Source organism: Peromyscus californicus, unplaced genomic scaffold, assembly GCF_007827085.1.
Source record: "Peromyscus californicus insignis strain IS unplaced genomic scaffold, ASM782708v3 Scaffold_9__1_contigs__length_137607984, whole genome shotgun sequence".
NCBI lineage: Eukaryota > Metazoa > Chordata > Mammalia > Rodentia > Cricetidae > Peromyscus > Peromyscus californicus.
This window is the reverse complement of record NW_026294617.1, coordinates 58,392,888-58,411,381: the sequence shown is the minus strand read 5'-3', so window position 1 is coordinate 58,411,381 and position 18,494 is coordinate 58,392,888.

The window sequence follows — 18,494 nt, the reverse complement described above, 5'->3', positions numbered from 1 at the left end:
GGGAGATGCTGTCTTGAACAAATAAACAAACAAACCAAAAGTAATCAAGAAAGACACTTAATTGTGGTCTGTTTTGGCATTCATTTTTTTGGGGGGGTGGGGGTGGGGCTTAAACTATGTGAGACTTTTTCTTAGTTCAATAGCGATATGATTTTTTTCCCCTGAAAATTTGGGTGGCTTTCTGTTTCTGTCAATATTTATCTGAGTGTACATACATTTCTACATGCTTCTTATGTCCTCAGACTCTTATGACATGTGTGTTTTGTCTCTTGTTATATATATATATATATATATATATATATGTGTGTGTGTGCATGTGTGTGTGTGTGTGTGTTTACTTTTAGTTTATTTTCTCCCTGTTGTTGAGTGAGTTGTTATTATTGCTTTTATTTTCAATTCACTCTGTATATTGGGGTATGTGTCAGTGGGTGAATGGGTCTGTATGTGCTTATGTGCAATCCAGTGCGGTATTAGGGGTCTTTCTGTATCATTTTATGTTTTATTCCCTTGTGTAAGGGCCTCTCACTTTCAGATTTTTTTCGATAGGGTGGCCAGCCAGCTAATTCCAATGCTGCCATTACCTACCTATACCTATTCTGGGGTTATAGGCACATGCAGCCATGCATGGTTTTATGTGGGTGCTGGGGATCGGAACTCAGGTCCTCAATCTTGCCTGACAAACATTTTCACTGATCCCTCCTTTCCTGATCCCTCCGCCCACCTATTTTTTCCCCTTTTTCTTCCATTCTTCTGTTAATTTCATCTATTGAATATTTTACTTAAGTCATATTGTTTTATTTTATGAATTTCCATTTGTTTTTTTTCTTTATGTATTTTATTTCTTTGCTGATACTATACTTTCTTACTGAAGTCTTTGTTTTTTTGATTGGTGTCATTTTGGTTTTTGAAGCATTTTTATGATGGCTACTTTTAAATATTTGTCAGATTACTTTAATAACTTTATCAACCGTAGGCTGACATTTATTGATTTATGTTTTCATTCAGTTTCTAATCTCAGTTTTTGGTATGACAAGTGAATTTTACCTGATACTTTGAAACTTTGTGCCTTGTGGCAGATACTATCTTCTATTTAAACCTGTATTTTCTGGATTTGTATGATTCTACTGGAACAGTAAAAGCTTCTTATTACTGCCAAATGGAAGGAGAACCACAACTTCCTCACCTTCCTGTACGCAGCAGCCGGTCTCATTGTGTTTTGGGGTAGGTGGTTGGAGAACTCTGGGTTGCCTATGGTCTGCCCTAATACTACCTGGAAGATTTTTCATTACTGGAATTGAAATGGTAGGGTTCCCACTCCCCCAACTCTTAAACAATCTGGTAATAGGAACTTGGGGTCCCTTGCTAGACTCTATTCAAGGATGCTCTTCAATGGTTTTGTGGTGTGACTTTTCCTGGGAAGACATGAACAAATGTCTAGTTATCCAAGACAACATCGACAACAAGCCAGAGAAGTGCTTCTGTTCAATTGTAGTTTGGTTAGCCAATGGGATTTTTAAAAATTAACTTACAAGAGTTTCTATGGCTCAATCCAGATGCATCCTTGAAATGTCTGTCCCAACATTTTTTTTTGTGGATAGCTGTACCCCTGAGCTCCATGCATAACTTGTAAGCATCTATCTCCATTAGAAAGAGTCTCTGCTCCCTCTAACTTATTGCTCAGGTAACTTTGGGGAGGGTTCTTGTGAATCTTGCAATGTTATGAGCTTCTTGAGCCTTGTAATGTTTGTGACCTTTCTAAGTTTTAGGACACTGCAGGACAGAATGTGTTAATTTGGAGGAAATAGCTAAGATATAGCTTCTCACCCACTGCACTAGCACTGTTGAGGTGGGTCAGAATGGTTATAATCCTGCAATGGGTGGAGTACTTTCCAAAAGTTGTGAGCCTTGCTAGTCTGCCCTTTCCCTTACCCTTTGGTTGGAGAGGCTTCTGTTGAGGCTTAATTTTGTGTAGCATTTACAATTTGCCAGGTTTATCAACTGCACGTTTGGGAAATTTGAGGTAAGAGGAAAACCTAAGGGACTCACCCCGGTTTGCTTTCTTGGAGCCTATGATCCCTAGACTTTTCACATCTTCCAGACTCTCCTAATGTGCCATCCGTACACAAAAGCAAAACTTTAGTTCTTGACAGACAGAATAAGGAAAACTACCTGTACTTCGTATGCAAGTAGTAGCCTCTTTATCTTTTACAATTTTGTTCACTAACACTTTTGTGTTAACTTTTTTTAAACTTTGTAAATTAGTATAATATTTTTAACTGAAGGGTTACTTTCAATTATAAAACATATTCCACTAGGACCAAACTATGTGAAAGAAACTGAATAGAAGAAGTATGGGCTCAAGGAGAGTAAGGACAGATGTTAAATATCTGAATACTAATGGAAGATTTTAAATATGTATTAAAAAAGATGGTTAATAAAATTTTTGATTATTTTCAGATTCCTTAGACATATTGAAAATGTGATTTAACAGTCATTTTTCAAGTAAAAATCTTATTAAAAATACATTCCTTGCATTCTTCTGGGAACTATTTCACTTTTATCCCCAATGCCATCATCTTACATCAAACTACAGGAGTACAACTGAAATTTAAGTGTAGTGAAGTTAGTTAAAAGTCACCAAGAGCCGTAGGGGTTAAAGTATAATAGGTGTCTGGATCACAAACTTCCTCAGAGGGGGGAAAAATGTTAGGATTTGTCGCAAGTTTAGTTAATTGCTTTCAAAGTGATACAAGTTTGTGAGTGCAATGGGACATTTACTACAATGGGTCCAGGTGACCTTTCTTTGAAGATCTAGGGTGCTGGATGTTCAAGGCCACCAAAGATTGACCTGAGGCAGAGGCTGCTAAATTCATGATTTTGTGCCAGTGAAGGCAAACGACACAGACATGTCTGAGGGTGAGCAAAGCTGAAGCATGCTGTATTAAAAGGATTCTGGAAAAGTGAGAAACTAAGAAAAAAGTGAAGAATTAGAGGAAAGTGAAATACACTCCTGAGAGCAAGAGAGAGAGAGAGAGAGAGAGAGAGAGAGAGAGAGAGAGAGAGAGAGAGAGAGAGAGAGAGGTTCACAAGAGAGAAGGAGCTGTTGAACTTCTCTGTCCAGACGTTTTCATCTGGCTAGGCAGAAACTGGACACAGACTGAGGTATCTGCTGTATGTTGGTTAATTCTCTGGAATACCATGGGCTGAGTCAATGCAAATGATTGGGAAACTGTTATCTCATCTCTTTTTTGTTCTTAGAAGACACTAAGAAGTAGCAGTGGTTGTTCTTTGTAAATTCCTTCTGTATGAGATGACCCGGGATATCTTAACTGAAATAGGTGGAGGCTGTCTAGCTTCATTAGAAGCAAGGATGTATAAAGCAACAGCATTGTCTTACATATGCTACCCAAAGGTTTCAGAGAAGCCTGCAGGCCTGGCGTTGTTAGGCCAGAGCTCTGTTGACAGTTTAGGACGGCAGTCTCATATTCAGCTACAAGCTTCTTTGTTTCTCATCCTTCATGTTCTTGAGTTGGTTATTTTAGCCCTGATCTTTCTTTTAAACCGGGAGTCCATTGGTCTATGGAATACGTATCTGAGCAACTTGCAGGTTTGGTCATTGGCCCGCTTTCCTTCCTACTGACAGAGAGCTAGCTCCTCCATCCAAAGTTAAAGTGTATTGGCTGGTGAATACTTTTCAATTAAGAGAAAAAAAATACTTAATTAGAATGTTATAGAAATCAGAATTCAGAATAATGATTTTTATGCTTCATATAATACATGCAAACTATTCAAAATCTTAAAGCACAGAACAAAAAGTCATGTAGATATTTACATTTGGATCTGTGAAAGGGTTTTAAAGTTTCTGTTTTTATGGGGCTGGTCCTCAGTCTAGGGCTGGCATCCATCACTTCTCTTAAGGCTTGGGTCTACTCAAAGACATTCATTATATTCAACTCTCTAGGCTTAAGGAGGAGGGGAATATGGTGAGCTTGAAACTAGCCTGGGCTACATAATGCAACACTCCCTCAAACCATATCAACCCAACAAAACAAGCAAACAGAACTAGTTATCTACTGCTTCAAGAATTGCCTCTTGTATCCTGTTCTCAAGTAATACTCACTGTCAACCATGCTCTTTAGATTGCACTTTAAAATATATTTGGTTATCAGTTTAATCTTAAAATGTTATATTTACAGTGAACTGGAAATGACATCTTTGGAACTCCCAAACCACCTGGTGACCAAGAGTAACAGTTGTCAGTTTATAAAAATTGGTAAGGGAAACTGAACTCAAGAACATAGTAAGAAGATCATACATCATTAACAAATTGTTTTCTCTTCAGGGACACAAGGGGAGCTCAACATATGCAAATCAGGAAGTGTGATAGTGTGAAAACAGACACAAGGAGAAAAATCCTATCCTGCCAAGAGACACAGAAAAGATCTTTAATGATGTTCAGCATCACTTTATGATGAAAGGAAGAAATGAGGAGTGGAAGGAACACATTTGAGCACTGAGCAGTCTGTATACAATGAACGGATAGCCCACACTGTATTAAGTGGGGAAAGACTGAAAGTGTTGTTGTTAAATTCAGGAATAACATCAGGGTATCATTTTATGTCTTTTCCACTTTCATTCAACACAGTTCTTGAATACTTAGAGTAATAAAAAAGAGAAGAAAGAAAGGAGACACAAATAGGAAAGGAAGATATCATATTATTCCTATGAAGACAGCATGGTTTGTGCATAGAAGACTCTATTAGGAAAAGCCGTCTACCCATTCAGTACAGCCTCAAAGAAATTTTCAATGAAATTCTTCACAGAGATAGAAAAGAAATCCAAAATTCAGACTTTGGAGACCTAGAACAGTCAAATTCTAACCAGAAATAGCAATGCTGGAGGTATCTCCAATACCTGATCTCAAATTATATTACAGAACCCTGTTGACAAAGTCAGCATGGTACTGTCATAAAAAAAAATACATAGACCAACAAAGTTGCTCAAAATAATGGAGAAAAGACTGATTAAAAAAGGAATACCAGATATCCTACATACCAGATATTTATATTACAATTCATAATAGTAGCAACATTACAGTTATGAAGTAGCAACAAAATAATTTTATGGCTGTGGTCACCACAACATGAGGAACTGTGTTAAAGAGTCACTGTATTAGGAAGGTTGAGAACCACTGCTCTAGCGTGTCTTGCAGGGAGGACAGATTGTAGGTCAAAGGCTTTGTAGTTTGATTGGTGTTGGTGTTTCTCCTTTGGTAGCCTACAGAGTACCTGCTAGCACCAAAGACACTGGAATATAAGGGGTGAAGGCTCCACGTAGGCACCAGCTTGATTTCTCCATGTTTAGTGTGTTGTTTCCCTGATTTTTCTCTCAGTCCATTTGTCATTTGCATATAGGAGAGATACTGACTTTTGTTAGTTCATTTTGTTGTCCTGGTTGCTATTGAATGTGCTCTCTCTCATGCTGACATCTAGGCATCTGGAAGTGGTAGGACTATAGGTCTAGGTGCTGATTTCTGGATTTGTTTTTGATGGGTTTGTGCTTTGTTTATTGGTTTCTGTTTTCTTTCTGGATTGTCTGAGAGTGTGATGGCTATGTGTTGCCTTGTAGTAAATTTTCTTTGGATCCATAGTTGTGGTCACTGATGGTCCCAGGTACAATGTGTTTCTGGGTATTGAGAGCTGTCATTTAGAAATGTGGATAGGCTACACATTTCTGTGTGTAGGGGTCTGAAGAGGCTCACAGGAGGGAGGAGAGCAGAGTGTTTAATCAGGATTTGCTTATTTCATCTCCTTGAAATAAGGGGATAAAGCTAAGAGAGGTTACCCCAAAGGGTGTGCTATAGTGCTGAGATGAGACTAGGTGGTTGGATCTAGACTAGAGGAACAGAAATAGAGGGGAAGATCTACAGACAGCCTTAGTCAGGCTAGAACAGGAAGATCTGAGGGATCCACAGGTGATGGGAACTGCGTACTCATGGGGGTGGGGGTGGGGATGGGGGCAGAGTGCCCCGAAAGCTGCCACAGGAGTTCTGCTGCAGAGCTTGGGATGAGCCTGGGGATTTGGATTTTGGGGAACGGATGGAGAAGCATAGTGACCAGTGTGGGGAGGGAGCTTAGGTGGGGATCATCTGTGGTGTCCACAGGAGACATGGGGAGGGGGCAATGAAAGCTGGAGCTGGTGTTTTGTTGCCATGCTGGAGATAAGACTGGGAGATTGGATTTGGAGGGGAGGGTGGAATGGTGAAGGTCTTGAGATGGCTTACCTCTTTCCCTGGCCTGCTCAGCTGGTGTGTTCCCAGGGAATGCCTGTTGGTGTTGGAGGCTATGGATATTATGGGATGGGTTGGTGGGAAGGAATGCCGTGGGAGAAGACCTTTGTGAGCCATGGGGATAGGGTCGAGAGGAAAGGGCGACTGTATCAGGTTTTCTGCTACAGAGCTGGGGATGAGACTGGGGGTCGGGGGTATGTGTGGGAGACTGGATCTGGATGAGCAGAAGGAACAGTGTGGATCTGCTGTCAGTCTACTTGTTTCCCTGTCAGGAGCAGCCCTTGGGTTGTTAGCAGGGGTGCCTGCTGGGGTTGGGGGCTGGGACAAGGCAATGACTGTGTCAACGGAGGTTAGAAAGGGAAGATCAGATCGGTTGGAATAATGGGTAATGGTAAAGGGGGGCAGGGAAGGCTACCACAGATGTTCTGCTGCAGAGTTTGGGATGAGACTGGGGTGTAGCTAGAGTTTTCCTGCCTGGCCCATGGTCAGGTCAAATCTCTCTCACCTGCCAGTCCCACAGCTGCTCAGACCCAACCAAGTAAACACAGAGACTTATATTGCTTACAAACTGTATGGCCGTACCAGGCTTCTTGCTAACTGTTCTTACAGCTTAAATTAATCCATTTCTATAAATCTATACCTTGCCACGTGGCTCGTGGCTTACCGGCATCTTCACATGCTGTTTGTCATCATGGCGGCTGGCAGTGTCTCTGACTCAGCCTTCCACTTCCCAGCTTTATTCTCCTCCTTGTCCCGCCTATACTTCCTCCTGGCCACTGGCCAATCAGTGATTTATTTATTGACCAATCAGCAACACACTTGACATACAGACCATCCCACAGCACTGGGTGATTGGATCTAGGGGAACAGAGGGAAAAGAGAAGATCTGCAGGCAGCTATTAAAATCCTTTTAATCTATCTCTGTTACTAACTATTGTTATCATTTAAATTATTGTATACTTTTTAGTGATTAGAGTTGCTTTATGGTCAGCTATTACAGAATAAATAGTACATAGGAGGGGCCAGCTCTCAGTCTGGGTATCAGGAAATCTCCTTGACCCTACATAGAAGTTTTTGTTTGTTTTTTGTTTTGTTTTTGGAAATGGGGCCTATATATAGTTCAAAATGTGATCTTTTCCCCTCAACCATCCAAATGTGCTGGGATTAGGTATATACCACCATGGTAGATTTAATAGAGTTCAAGTCTGAGCATGTGTGTACATGTATGTGTGTGTTCCTTGTCTTATTTTTAGTTGACAACATTTGGGGTTATAGATCTTGTAAGGATAAAAGGGGGCTTTCCTCTTCATCTTCTGAAGGTTTACTGGAATGAATAATATATTAATAGGAAAAAAAACTACAAATGTATTTAACTAATAAATGTGCCTGGGAATATTATGGGGTGTGCCTGAAATTTTTCCATAGACTCATCTGTTGAGCACTGTCTTAGTCAATGTTCTATTGCTATGAAGAGACACCATGACTATGACAATTCTTTAAAAAGAGAGCATTTAACTGGGCTTGGCTTACAGTTCAGAGGTTTAGTCCATTGTCGTCATAGCAGGAAGCATGGTGGCTTGCAGGTGGACTTGGTGCTGGAGAGCAGCTGAGAGTTCTACATTCAGATCCACAGGCAGCAGCTGGAAAGAACACTGGGACTAAGTTGGGCTTTTGAGACCCCCTAAGCCTGGCCCTGTTGACATACTTCCTCCAACAAGGCCACCCCTCCCAATCTCTCTCAAGTAGCACCATTGTCTCATGACAAAGCATTCAAATATTTGAGACTATGGGGGCCATTCCTATTCAAACCACTGCTCAGTCTTCTGCTGATGATACTATTTGGGAAACTTTAGGAGGTGGTTATGGCTGGAGGAGATAGGCCACTGGGGACATGTAATTATGAATCAGAGTATGTTTCTAGTCCCTTAGTAACTTTTTGCTTCCTGTTTGTCATGAGTTAAGTGATTTCTGCCACATGCTCCCACTATGGATGTTTGGTCTAACTGTGGACCCAGAATCAATGTAACCAATACCCATGGACTAAGATCTCTCAACCACAATTCCCTTATGTTGCCTATATCAGATGTTTTATCATAGCCATACAAAACTAACAAACAAACACACACAAACTAACACTAAACACTATATAATAACCAACACACACACTCACACACATATACACACACACAAACTAACACTAAACACTATATAATAACCACCAAACACACAATGAAAACTAACACTAAACACTATATAATAACCAACACAAACACACACAAACACTAAACACTGTATAATAACCAACACACACACACAAACTAACACTGAACACTATATAATAACCACCAAACACTCACACACAAACTAACACTAAACACTATATAATAACCTATCAACACACACACACACACACAAACTAACACTAAACACTTTATAATAACCACCAAACACACACACAAACTAACACTAAACACTATACAATAACCAACCAACATACACACAAACTAACACCAAACACTATACAATAACCAACTAAATCCAAAGACTCATAAGCCTTTGTTTATAAGGTAAAGAGAGACAGGAGAGGGAGAGACTTTTGAAGGGCAATTACTGATTCTGAGTGGGTGAATATGTCCAATGTTCAGATAATAATTAGTAAATGATTTTATGTGGGAGTTGATAAAACCTGTCTGGGTGTAGTTGTATTATTTAGTCTTCTGTCTTTCAGATATGAGTTTAGACAATGAAAACTGAGAGGAAGAAAGAAAGGAAATTATTTTTTTATTTAGTAGATCCTGTCTTTAGTTAGATGAGGGGATTTTTAAAGCCCTTTCCAGTATGTTCTACTTTCTCATTACAATTAATTTAATATAATCAACATACTAGGTAAGATTTCCTGAAATTGTAACTATCTTAGGAGGGGTGAAGATATTCTGATGAGAAAGACTTGCACTCCTTTCTTGGCTATTAGACTTTTGAGACAATGATCTGGAAAGAATTGGATATGTCAGGATCTCATGCTAGGAGAAGACTGAAGGTCGATGACAGCTAAAGGAAGAAGTTCTTTCCCAGGGAGGGATTTCCTGCAGCTCTAATAACTTTCCAAGCCATTTTACAGGACAAAGTAGAGCTGAGACAATGATGAGTAAATGATGGGGGAGGGAGGATCCACGCCTTGATAAGAACAGCCTAGTTATACACCCATCTTGTTCTCTATTTAAAGTTAAATCTCATGTCAGTGTCCTGAAGATAAAATTTGGGGATCAACTGGACCAATATTACTAGTTCCTCTTCCCACTGGGGCTACATTGAAAAACACCCTTTTTCTGTGTTTCATTATTACTCATTATTTTAATTAGCTTACTGAGGATGATTGGTAAGTCAGCTTGTTCAGGCTGGCAGGGCTCAGTCTTTGACTCTAAGAACTCTGGCTAAAGTAATTCATTGTATTTCTTTATCCACAGTGTGGTAGCTTGAAAGAAAATAGCCTCAAAGGGAGTGGCACTATTGGGAGGTGTGAACTTGGAGGAAGTGTGTCATTATGGGGGCGAGCTTTGAGGTCTTTTTCTCAAGCTTCACTCAGTGTGACAGTTAGTTTATTTCCTGTTACCTTTGAGTCAAGATGTAGGACTCTTGCCCGGTGGTGGTAGTGCACACCTTTAATCCCAGCACTTGGGAGGCAGAGGCAGGCAAATCTCAGCGAGTTTGAGGCCAGCCTGGTCTACACAGTGAGTTCCAGTATAGCCAGGACTGTTATACAAAGAAACCCTGTCTCAAAAACAAAACAAAACAAAACAAAAAAGTAGGACCCTCAGCTCCAGCACCATGTCTGCCTATACACCTCGATGCTCCCCACCATGATGATAATGGACAGAGTCTCTGAAACTGAAATCGAGCCACCCCAATTAAATGTTTGTTATTTTTTTTTAAATAAGAGTTGCCATGGCCGGGTGGTGGTAGCGCACGCCTTTAATCCCAGCACTTGGGAGGCAGAGGCAGGTGAATCTCTGTGAGTTTGAGGCCAGCCTGGGCTACCAAGTGAGTTCCAGGAAAGGCGCAAAGCTACATAGAGAAACCCTGTCTTGAAAAACTAAAAAAAAAAAAAAAAAAAAAAAGAGTTGCCGTGGTCATGGTGTCCTGTCACAGAAATAAAAAACTAACCAAGACACACAGTTGCTTCTCAATCTGGATGTAGTAATTACAGTGAAGGTACCTGTGTGTTCCATCTATTGACTTCCTGTTCTCAGACATGGTAGCAGAAACTACAGCAACATCTCCACACATTACCTTATAGAAGCTCTACACCAAGGGTGCTGCTTTTTATTTTCATTTCTCCCACTGAGATCTTTTGTAGAAAGTGGTTTCTCTCTTTTATGCCTTTTCATTTTGGTATACATGTATTTACCCCTGAGGAATTCTTCTTTCTTTATGTTGGAGTTGGATTTAAAACTATTTATTATTATCAATGAAGACAGAATTTCCATGTCTTTTTCTCTTTTCCCACTTTCAATTTGTTTCAGAATGAAAATGCTGGCTAAGAGTTTTTGACATACCAATTTGACATCTAAGCTCGATTCTTGAAGTCACTAAAATAGTTTCTGTGTCAGGTTTATCTTTGATCAATAACAAATGCTGGAAATTGCAGAGAGAAAAAACTCTAATCATATAGGCCATGAAGAAGTTTAATAACTTTTATAACATAATCACAAATGTAGCATAAAGAAGTGTGTTTTTGGATTTTGCCTGTATATCGTGTGCCTTGCAAGAATAAGTATAATATAGTGGTTCTGAAATTCACAAATACCCCCTGTTGCCATATGTTAGTCTTGTTCCAGTTCCTGGAATACACTTCTCAAACCTCTTGGAGTCTCTGGAGTGATAAATGTCCTTCATATGCTAATGGGGTTATGAGTGGCTGGGACCTCATGAAGCTTGCAGCTAGGGGCTGATAGTGAGAAAGATCAAGGCATGCTTAGAAGATTGGAACTGTAGCTTCACTTTCCTGAACTCTAGAGAGTGGCTGAAGATTGGCTGAAGACTGAATCTCTCATTAATGGCATATTGTATAACCAATCATTCTTTTGTAGTGGACTTTCTGTGAAAGTCCTTAAACAGTGGCGTTTGGAGAACTTGGTGGTGGTGGAAGGTGGGAGAGTGGGAGAGTGGGGCTCTCTGAAACAGCTTGGAGTTTCCTCACTCTTTGCCTTATCACATCTTCCATTTGGCTGCAATTCAGTTGTATGCAGTGGGTGACGTTAGATACAATTGTATCTTGAAACTAAGGGGTGATATTAAGTGACAACTTGGAACTTTTGCTGTCATGAGAGGCAGAATTAGTCTTATGGTAGAGAATGCTTAGCTCCTGGGACAGAAGCTAACAGTGTCAGAATTGAGAGAAGAGGTGTTACATAAGATGTTATGAATAAATACATCTCTCTAGTACATTTATTGAAGAAAATCTAATTGGTTGTTTTCCATTGGGAAAACCATACGCAGAAAGTACTCATTATTCTTGTATGATATGTTTATGACTCTTGAGAAATGTGACTGACTTTGTAGTTCTAAGACAGAGAACTACTAACTGTGACCAGTACTTATTAGAAATGGCAAAAACAAAAACAAAAAAAAAAAACAAAATAGAACAAAACAAAAACCCACTTGAGATTATGCTGTATGGATTTCCAAATGTCTCACTTGAAAGTATTAACAGTTGTGAGTCCAGCAATGGAAGCAGAACATTTATGAATCTGATCCCACTGAAAACTTCTGATTTAAAATGCTGCTCATGTTAAGGGTATGCAACTCCAGACAAGCAAGTAATCTGAGGTAATTAAAAACAAACAAACAAATGTTGTTTAACTTTTTTTGAGGGTGGTTGTGTCTTAAATTAAAAATTATACCTCAATTCCTAAGTCAAACTGTCTTGGAAAAGCACTGGTTCTTACAATAACACCCTCCCAAGGGTATAGTTGAGGCAGGACCACAGACTGCAGATCATTCTCCCTCCCCTGGATTCAGACTTCTCTTTCCTGGCTTGGCCATTCTTATTTTCCTTTCATTTCCTTAATGTCTGACTTTTCCTATTTTGTTCTTATTTTTAGTTTGTCTCCCATGGGTGCTAGACTAATTTGAATTATCTTCTTTACCAATACTGATTATGAATGTCTTGTTAGAGTTTGTAAGCTTTAGAATTTTATTGGCTGTCTCCCCAAAACAAATCTACAGGAGACTTTCCCCGATGAACATAGATTTAAAGATTCTCAATAAAATACATGCAAATCAGGTTCAATAGCACATTAAAATGATCACCTTATGGTTTTAGTCCCAGAATGCAAGAGAGTTCAAAATATACAAACCAGTAAATGTGATAGGAGACATAAATAGACTCAGGAACAGAAATTACATGAGTGTCTCAAACGTTCAGAAAAAGTCTGTGGTAAATTTCAGTACGTTATCATGATAAAAATTGTTGAAAAAAACTGGATATAGAAGGAACATGTTAATATGATAAAGGTATATACAGAAATCTAAAGCCAACATTATATTAAATGGAGAAAAACTGAAAGCATTTCCTTTAAAATCAGTCATAGGATTAGGGTGTGCACCAACTCTTCTCCTATTAGATATGAAATCTGATGTTTCAGTTAGAGCAACAGGCAAGAGAAATAAGTAAAATGTATGAAAATATAAAAGGAGAGAGGGAAAGTACTGCTTTATGCAGATGATACTTCTCTCTAAGTAAAGGACCCCAAAGACTCTTAGATCTGATAAACACATCAACAAAGCATCAGGACACAAGCCCACATACAAATCCCAGCAGCTTTTCATGCACTGAGAATGATGAGAAAGAAATCAAGAAAAACGGTCTTATTCACAATAACCTAAAACAAATATTAGGAGTAAACCTACAAAGACATGGATGATTTATGTAATGAAATTCTTTTAAAAAAATGAACAAAGTGAAGACTCTAGAAGATATAAAGACTTCCTATTGTCATAGATTAGAAGAACTAATAATGTGCAAATGGCCATATTACCAAAAGTGAGCTACAGATTAAATGTAATTCCTATGAAAATTCCAATGATATTCTCCACAGAAATATAATAAATAAATAATAAGAAGAAATAAATAATAAGAAGAAATGTAAAAGGCCCCAGATAGCCAAATCCACTATGAAAAAAAGAGTAATGCTGGAGGTATCACCATACCTGATTTCAAGTTATGGTACAGAGAAAATTGTAACAAAAAAGCACTAAACAAACGTGTAGATCAAGAGCAAAGAATGGAAGACCTAGGTAAACCCAGGAAACTACTGCCATCTCATTTTTGACAAAAGATACATATTGGAGAAAAAACAGCCTCTTCAACAACGGTGCTGAGAAAATTGGATATAAAAGTAGAAGAAAGTAACTAGATACTTTGCTTTCACGATGCAGAAAAAATATCCCCACATGGATTAAAGACTTGAATGTAAGACCTGAAACTCTGATACTGTTAGAGTGAAAAGTAGGGGGAACACTTGAGGATTTGTGCACAGGCCAGGACCTTCTGAAATTGGCTGCAATACCTCAAGAAGTATTAGCAGGCATCCACAAATGCTGTTGCATGAAAACTAAAAAGATTCTGCACAGCAGAGGAAATAACTGACAGAGACAACTACAAAATGCTAGACATACACTTAAGAGGAGATTAATATCTAGAATATACAAAGAACTAAAAAAAGCATCAATTCAATTAATAAATGCATTGAATAGATTAATGCTAAGTAGATGCAAATGATATCCTGAGCCATAGGGAAATGCAAATCAAAACTACATTGAAATTCCACTGCATTCCAGTCACGATGACTATCACCAGGACATCGAACAACTACAAAGGCTATCAAGGATATGAGGAAAGAAGACCTCTATACATGGCTAGCGGGAATGTAAATTAGTGCAGCCACTATGGAGATTAATATGCGGGTTCCTCAACAAAACAAGACAAACAAAACAAAAACCCAAAGATCCCTCTCCTGCATATATAGGTGAAGGAAATCGATTTAGTATACCATGAGGACACTTGCATAGCCATGGTTACTGTGGAACCATTCACAATAGGTTATCACAGTAGGAATTAACCTAGATGTCCATCTATAGGTGTCCAATGGTACACATTCACAATGGAGTTTTATTACCTATGAAGAAGAATGATATTGAGTCTAAAAGTAGAGGCTGTTACATTAAGCAACATAAGGTAGACTAAGAAAGGCAAATATTACAAGTTTTCTATCAAATGTGGAATCCAGACATGGAAGGATAAGAGATTACTTGGGGCAGAGAAATGAACTAAAGAGTTGGGGGAGAGAGGACAAGAGAGAATACTGGGGTGGGGAAAGGCTAGTGATCCATATGTTCTTTCCCTACACCCAAGATCCATACACCCAAGAGCATTCGAGGTGGGTTACATAGTAGGTCAGTTTTTAACCTTTGTGAAGCACTTCCACACTGGCTGACTCAGTTTGTATCCCTACCTGCAATGGTAAGTGTTCTTCTTTCACATCCTCGCCATGCTTTTTTTTTTCCCTTGCTGGTAGCTATTCTGATTGGGTGAGATACAATCTCAAAGCATTTTTTTTTTTTTTGAGACAACGTTTCACTGTGTTAACAGTCCTGCCTGTCCTGTAACTTGCTTTGTAGATCAGGCTGACCTATCTCAAAGCATTTTAACTTGCATTTACATGTCACATTTACATAACTATGTTCACCTTTTCAAAGTTTTTATTGGCCATTTATACTTTGCACCAGCATTGTTCATTTCTATTGATGGGATATTAGAATAGTGCTGCATTTTATTTATATACCTGGCTGTGATATTTGTACTTTTTGTATGTAATGATTACTCAGTTGAGCCTTTCAGATAAACTGAGGATTATTATTAATGATGTTGCCTTTCTTGGTATCTTCAGACTAAGACCCTTTGCAATGAACTTATTTCTCATAATCAGGTCTTCTCCAGATTCTTGAGCTAATATTTCTAGTCATATATAATTTCTTCTGAAATAAGTTGTGTATTTTAAAATGATAAAGAACCATATCTCTAAAAGTTTAAGGTGAGGAATGGTGTTGAAATTTTGATTCATCAGGTATCTATTTTTTGAGTGTTTATGACTAAAACATGTTACTAAAAATTAGAGACTTAGCAGTAAATAAAACAATTGTTTAGCGACTTTGACAAGGTTTCATTTGAAATTTTGACTATTATCAGTCTTTATTAACCTTTACCAAACTTAATTAACTCAGTATAATGTCTCTGGAAATTTAGCATATGGAAACTGATAACAATAGAGTAACATCTGCCATATATTAGTATCTGCCCCTTTCCCCACCTCTAGCCAAATGACAAATTCCAGAAAAATCGATGGTGAAAGTATGTTTTCTTTTCTGTTCTATCTTATTCCTGGACTTTCTATTAAGGCATCGGGTCAAAATGCTGCTCTCTTTATCAAGTAAAAACATTAAAGCCATCTAGTTACAAATTCAATGATCAGCCTGCTGTGCTGCAGGATATGATGATTGTGGACATGAGGTCAAATTTCTCTTGTTCACGAAAAGAGTAATAATAGCTCTTGGCTGTTTAAGCTGGGAGGCTAAGTTTCTGTGACATTTCATCTAATAATGAAAGGCTGTGGTAACTCTTGTGGGAAGCAAGTAAATGAAACACACTAGGAAATGCTCTGACCTAATCCTTGTGGCTCTAGGTCGAGCAACACCCTAATGTAGAAGGAGCTAGCTTTTAACCACAGTCAGCTAAAAGAATAATGGAATGAAAACAGAATTTGATATAATTAGTGATTTTGCATTCACGTGTGTAAAACACATTGAAAACAGGTTGGTATTTGTCTTAGTTAGGATGACTATTGCTGTGATGAAGCACCATGACTAAAAGCAACTTGGGGAGGAGAAGGTTTATTTGGCTTACACTTCCATGTCACAGTTGATCACTGAAGGAAGTTAGGGCAGGAACTCAAACAGGGCAGGAACCTGGCAGTGAGAGCTGATGCAGAGGTCGTGAAGGAGTGTCACTTACTGGCTTTGCTCCTCATGGCTTGCTCACCCTGCTTTCTTACAAAACGCAGGACCACCAGCCTAGGGATGGCACCATCCACAATGGGCTGAGCCCTCCCACACCAAACACTAATTAAGAAAATGCTCCGCAGACTAGACTACAGCCTGGTCTGATGGAGGCACTTTCTCAACTGAGGTTCCCTCCTCTCAGATGACTTTAGCTTATATCAAGCCGCCATAAAACTAACCAGCACAATATTATATCGTTATAATGTTTTAAGGGAAACTAAGCTTGAACAAGTTGGCTTCATTCTTCATCCCGACTATCATGCTGCTTTATCCAATTTCAAGAAAAATTATTGACCCAAATTTGTTGGAGAAAATTATTTTCCACACTGTGAGACCTTTGCAAACTATCATTCAAATGAACTCCAACATGACAAAATTCTTTTCCAAATAATTGAATAGTGGAGTAAAGAACAGCTTATTTTTATATTCTCACTATGTGAAAATATATCCATGTAGTTACTGACTTAAAGATAATTTGACCACGCTTACTAATGGCCATATTGGAATTTAACTTAGTTTTTATGAGGTTTACACGAGAAATTAAAAGACTATATATATATATATTGAAAAGTGTTACAATGGAAAATCAGTATGAAATTCTTGCCATCCTCTTCCATTTTTGAATGATTCTGTTGGAGGTACTACCCATAACTGCAGACAAGCTGTTGCAGTCATTCTTGCTGTCATATTCAAAGCAAGAAAACCCTGTATAGATCATGTATTTTAGAACTGGATCATCATGCGTTTGAAATTAAGTTACTCATTTACTATTTGTGTGACTTAAAGATTTTTTTCCTTTACATCTATTCAAGAATCTAGTAATTCTACCACAAAGATGACTTTATTTGGAGGAGGATGAAATGACTTGTATGAGGACCTAATGCAGTGACCTAGGTTGTGGCTGGGTATTGTATGTTCCTCAGCCAGAATACACATGCACATAAATGCATGCACACAGACACACACACACAGACACACATGTATGGCTTGTATGCGTGCACGCACACAACATATTATTTTTAGACATGTATTGTTTTTTTCTTCTTCACTTTGGATGTATTTTTATATGAAAGAACAAAACAAAACAAAACCTTAACATATTCAGGAGTATTTTCAGTACTGTGAAGAAGAAAACTTTCAAAATATAAACTACTGAAATTACTTATGGATCACAGGAAACTTACTGAAAAGCTACAGTTATACAGACAAGGGGGTATTGACAAAGAACAGACAAATAAATCAGTGGAACAGCATAAATTCACACAAATACAATCATCAGATCATTAGCAAGACAGCCTCTTCAATAAACAGTGCTGAGAAAATTGGGTCTCCGTGTGTTTAAGATTGAAACTAGACGCCTATTTCTCACTCTGAAAAAAAAATTACTCTAAATGGACCAGGGACCTTAATGTAAGATCTGAAACTCTGAAACTCATAGAGGAAAAAGTCCGGCAAACACTTCAAGGTATAATTATGAACTCCTGAATGAGACTCCAGTTGCTAAGGAAATGACTCTAACATTTGACAAGTTAGATCATAGGAGCTGCTGCCTCCCAGCTCTGGCCACATGCCCAGCAGCCTCTCTACACTGCACCTGTTGCAAAGAGCTGATGTGATTCCCAAGTTTTCTCCTTCACTGCTCTCAAGAGTGCCAAATTCCTCCCATTTCCTCTGCTGCCTGAGAATCCAGTACATCCTGACTGATGTTAGTGGCTTGGGTCAGTTATTAACTAAGCATGCTGCCTCATCAAAAAACCCACCCCCTGTGTCAGAAGCATTTGAGGATGGACACCGTGCCTTGTCCTGTGTGGCTGAAGCATCTTTTGCTTTGGAAGCCTACTGAGCTGTGTTGACTGTTGTCCTTTGGCACTAATAGCTCTCTTAATAGAGTTATCATTTAAAGGATAATTCATCTGAACCTCACCATCTCTCTCCAAAATACCTAGCCTTATTAAATAAGAAACACAGAGCTGATTCAGAGAAGAAAGCCAAGAGGTCAGAGCTAAGAGCCTTACCCTTCCTGCTTCAGCGATCCTCTTCAGCCAAGAGAGCTCTCTGAAAAGGGGCCTACTTCCTGTGTGTTTGTCTT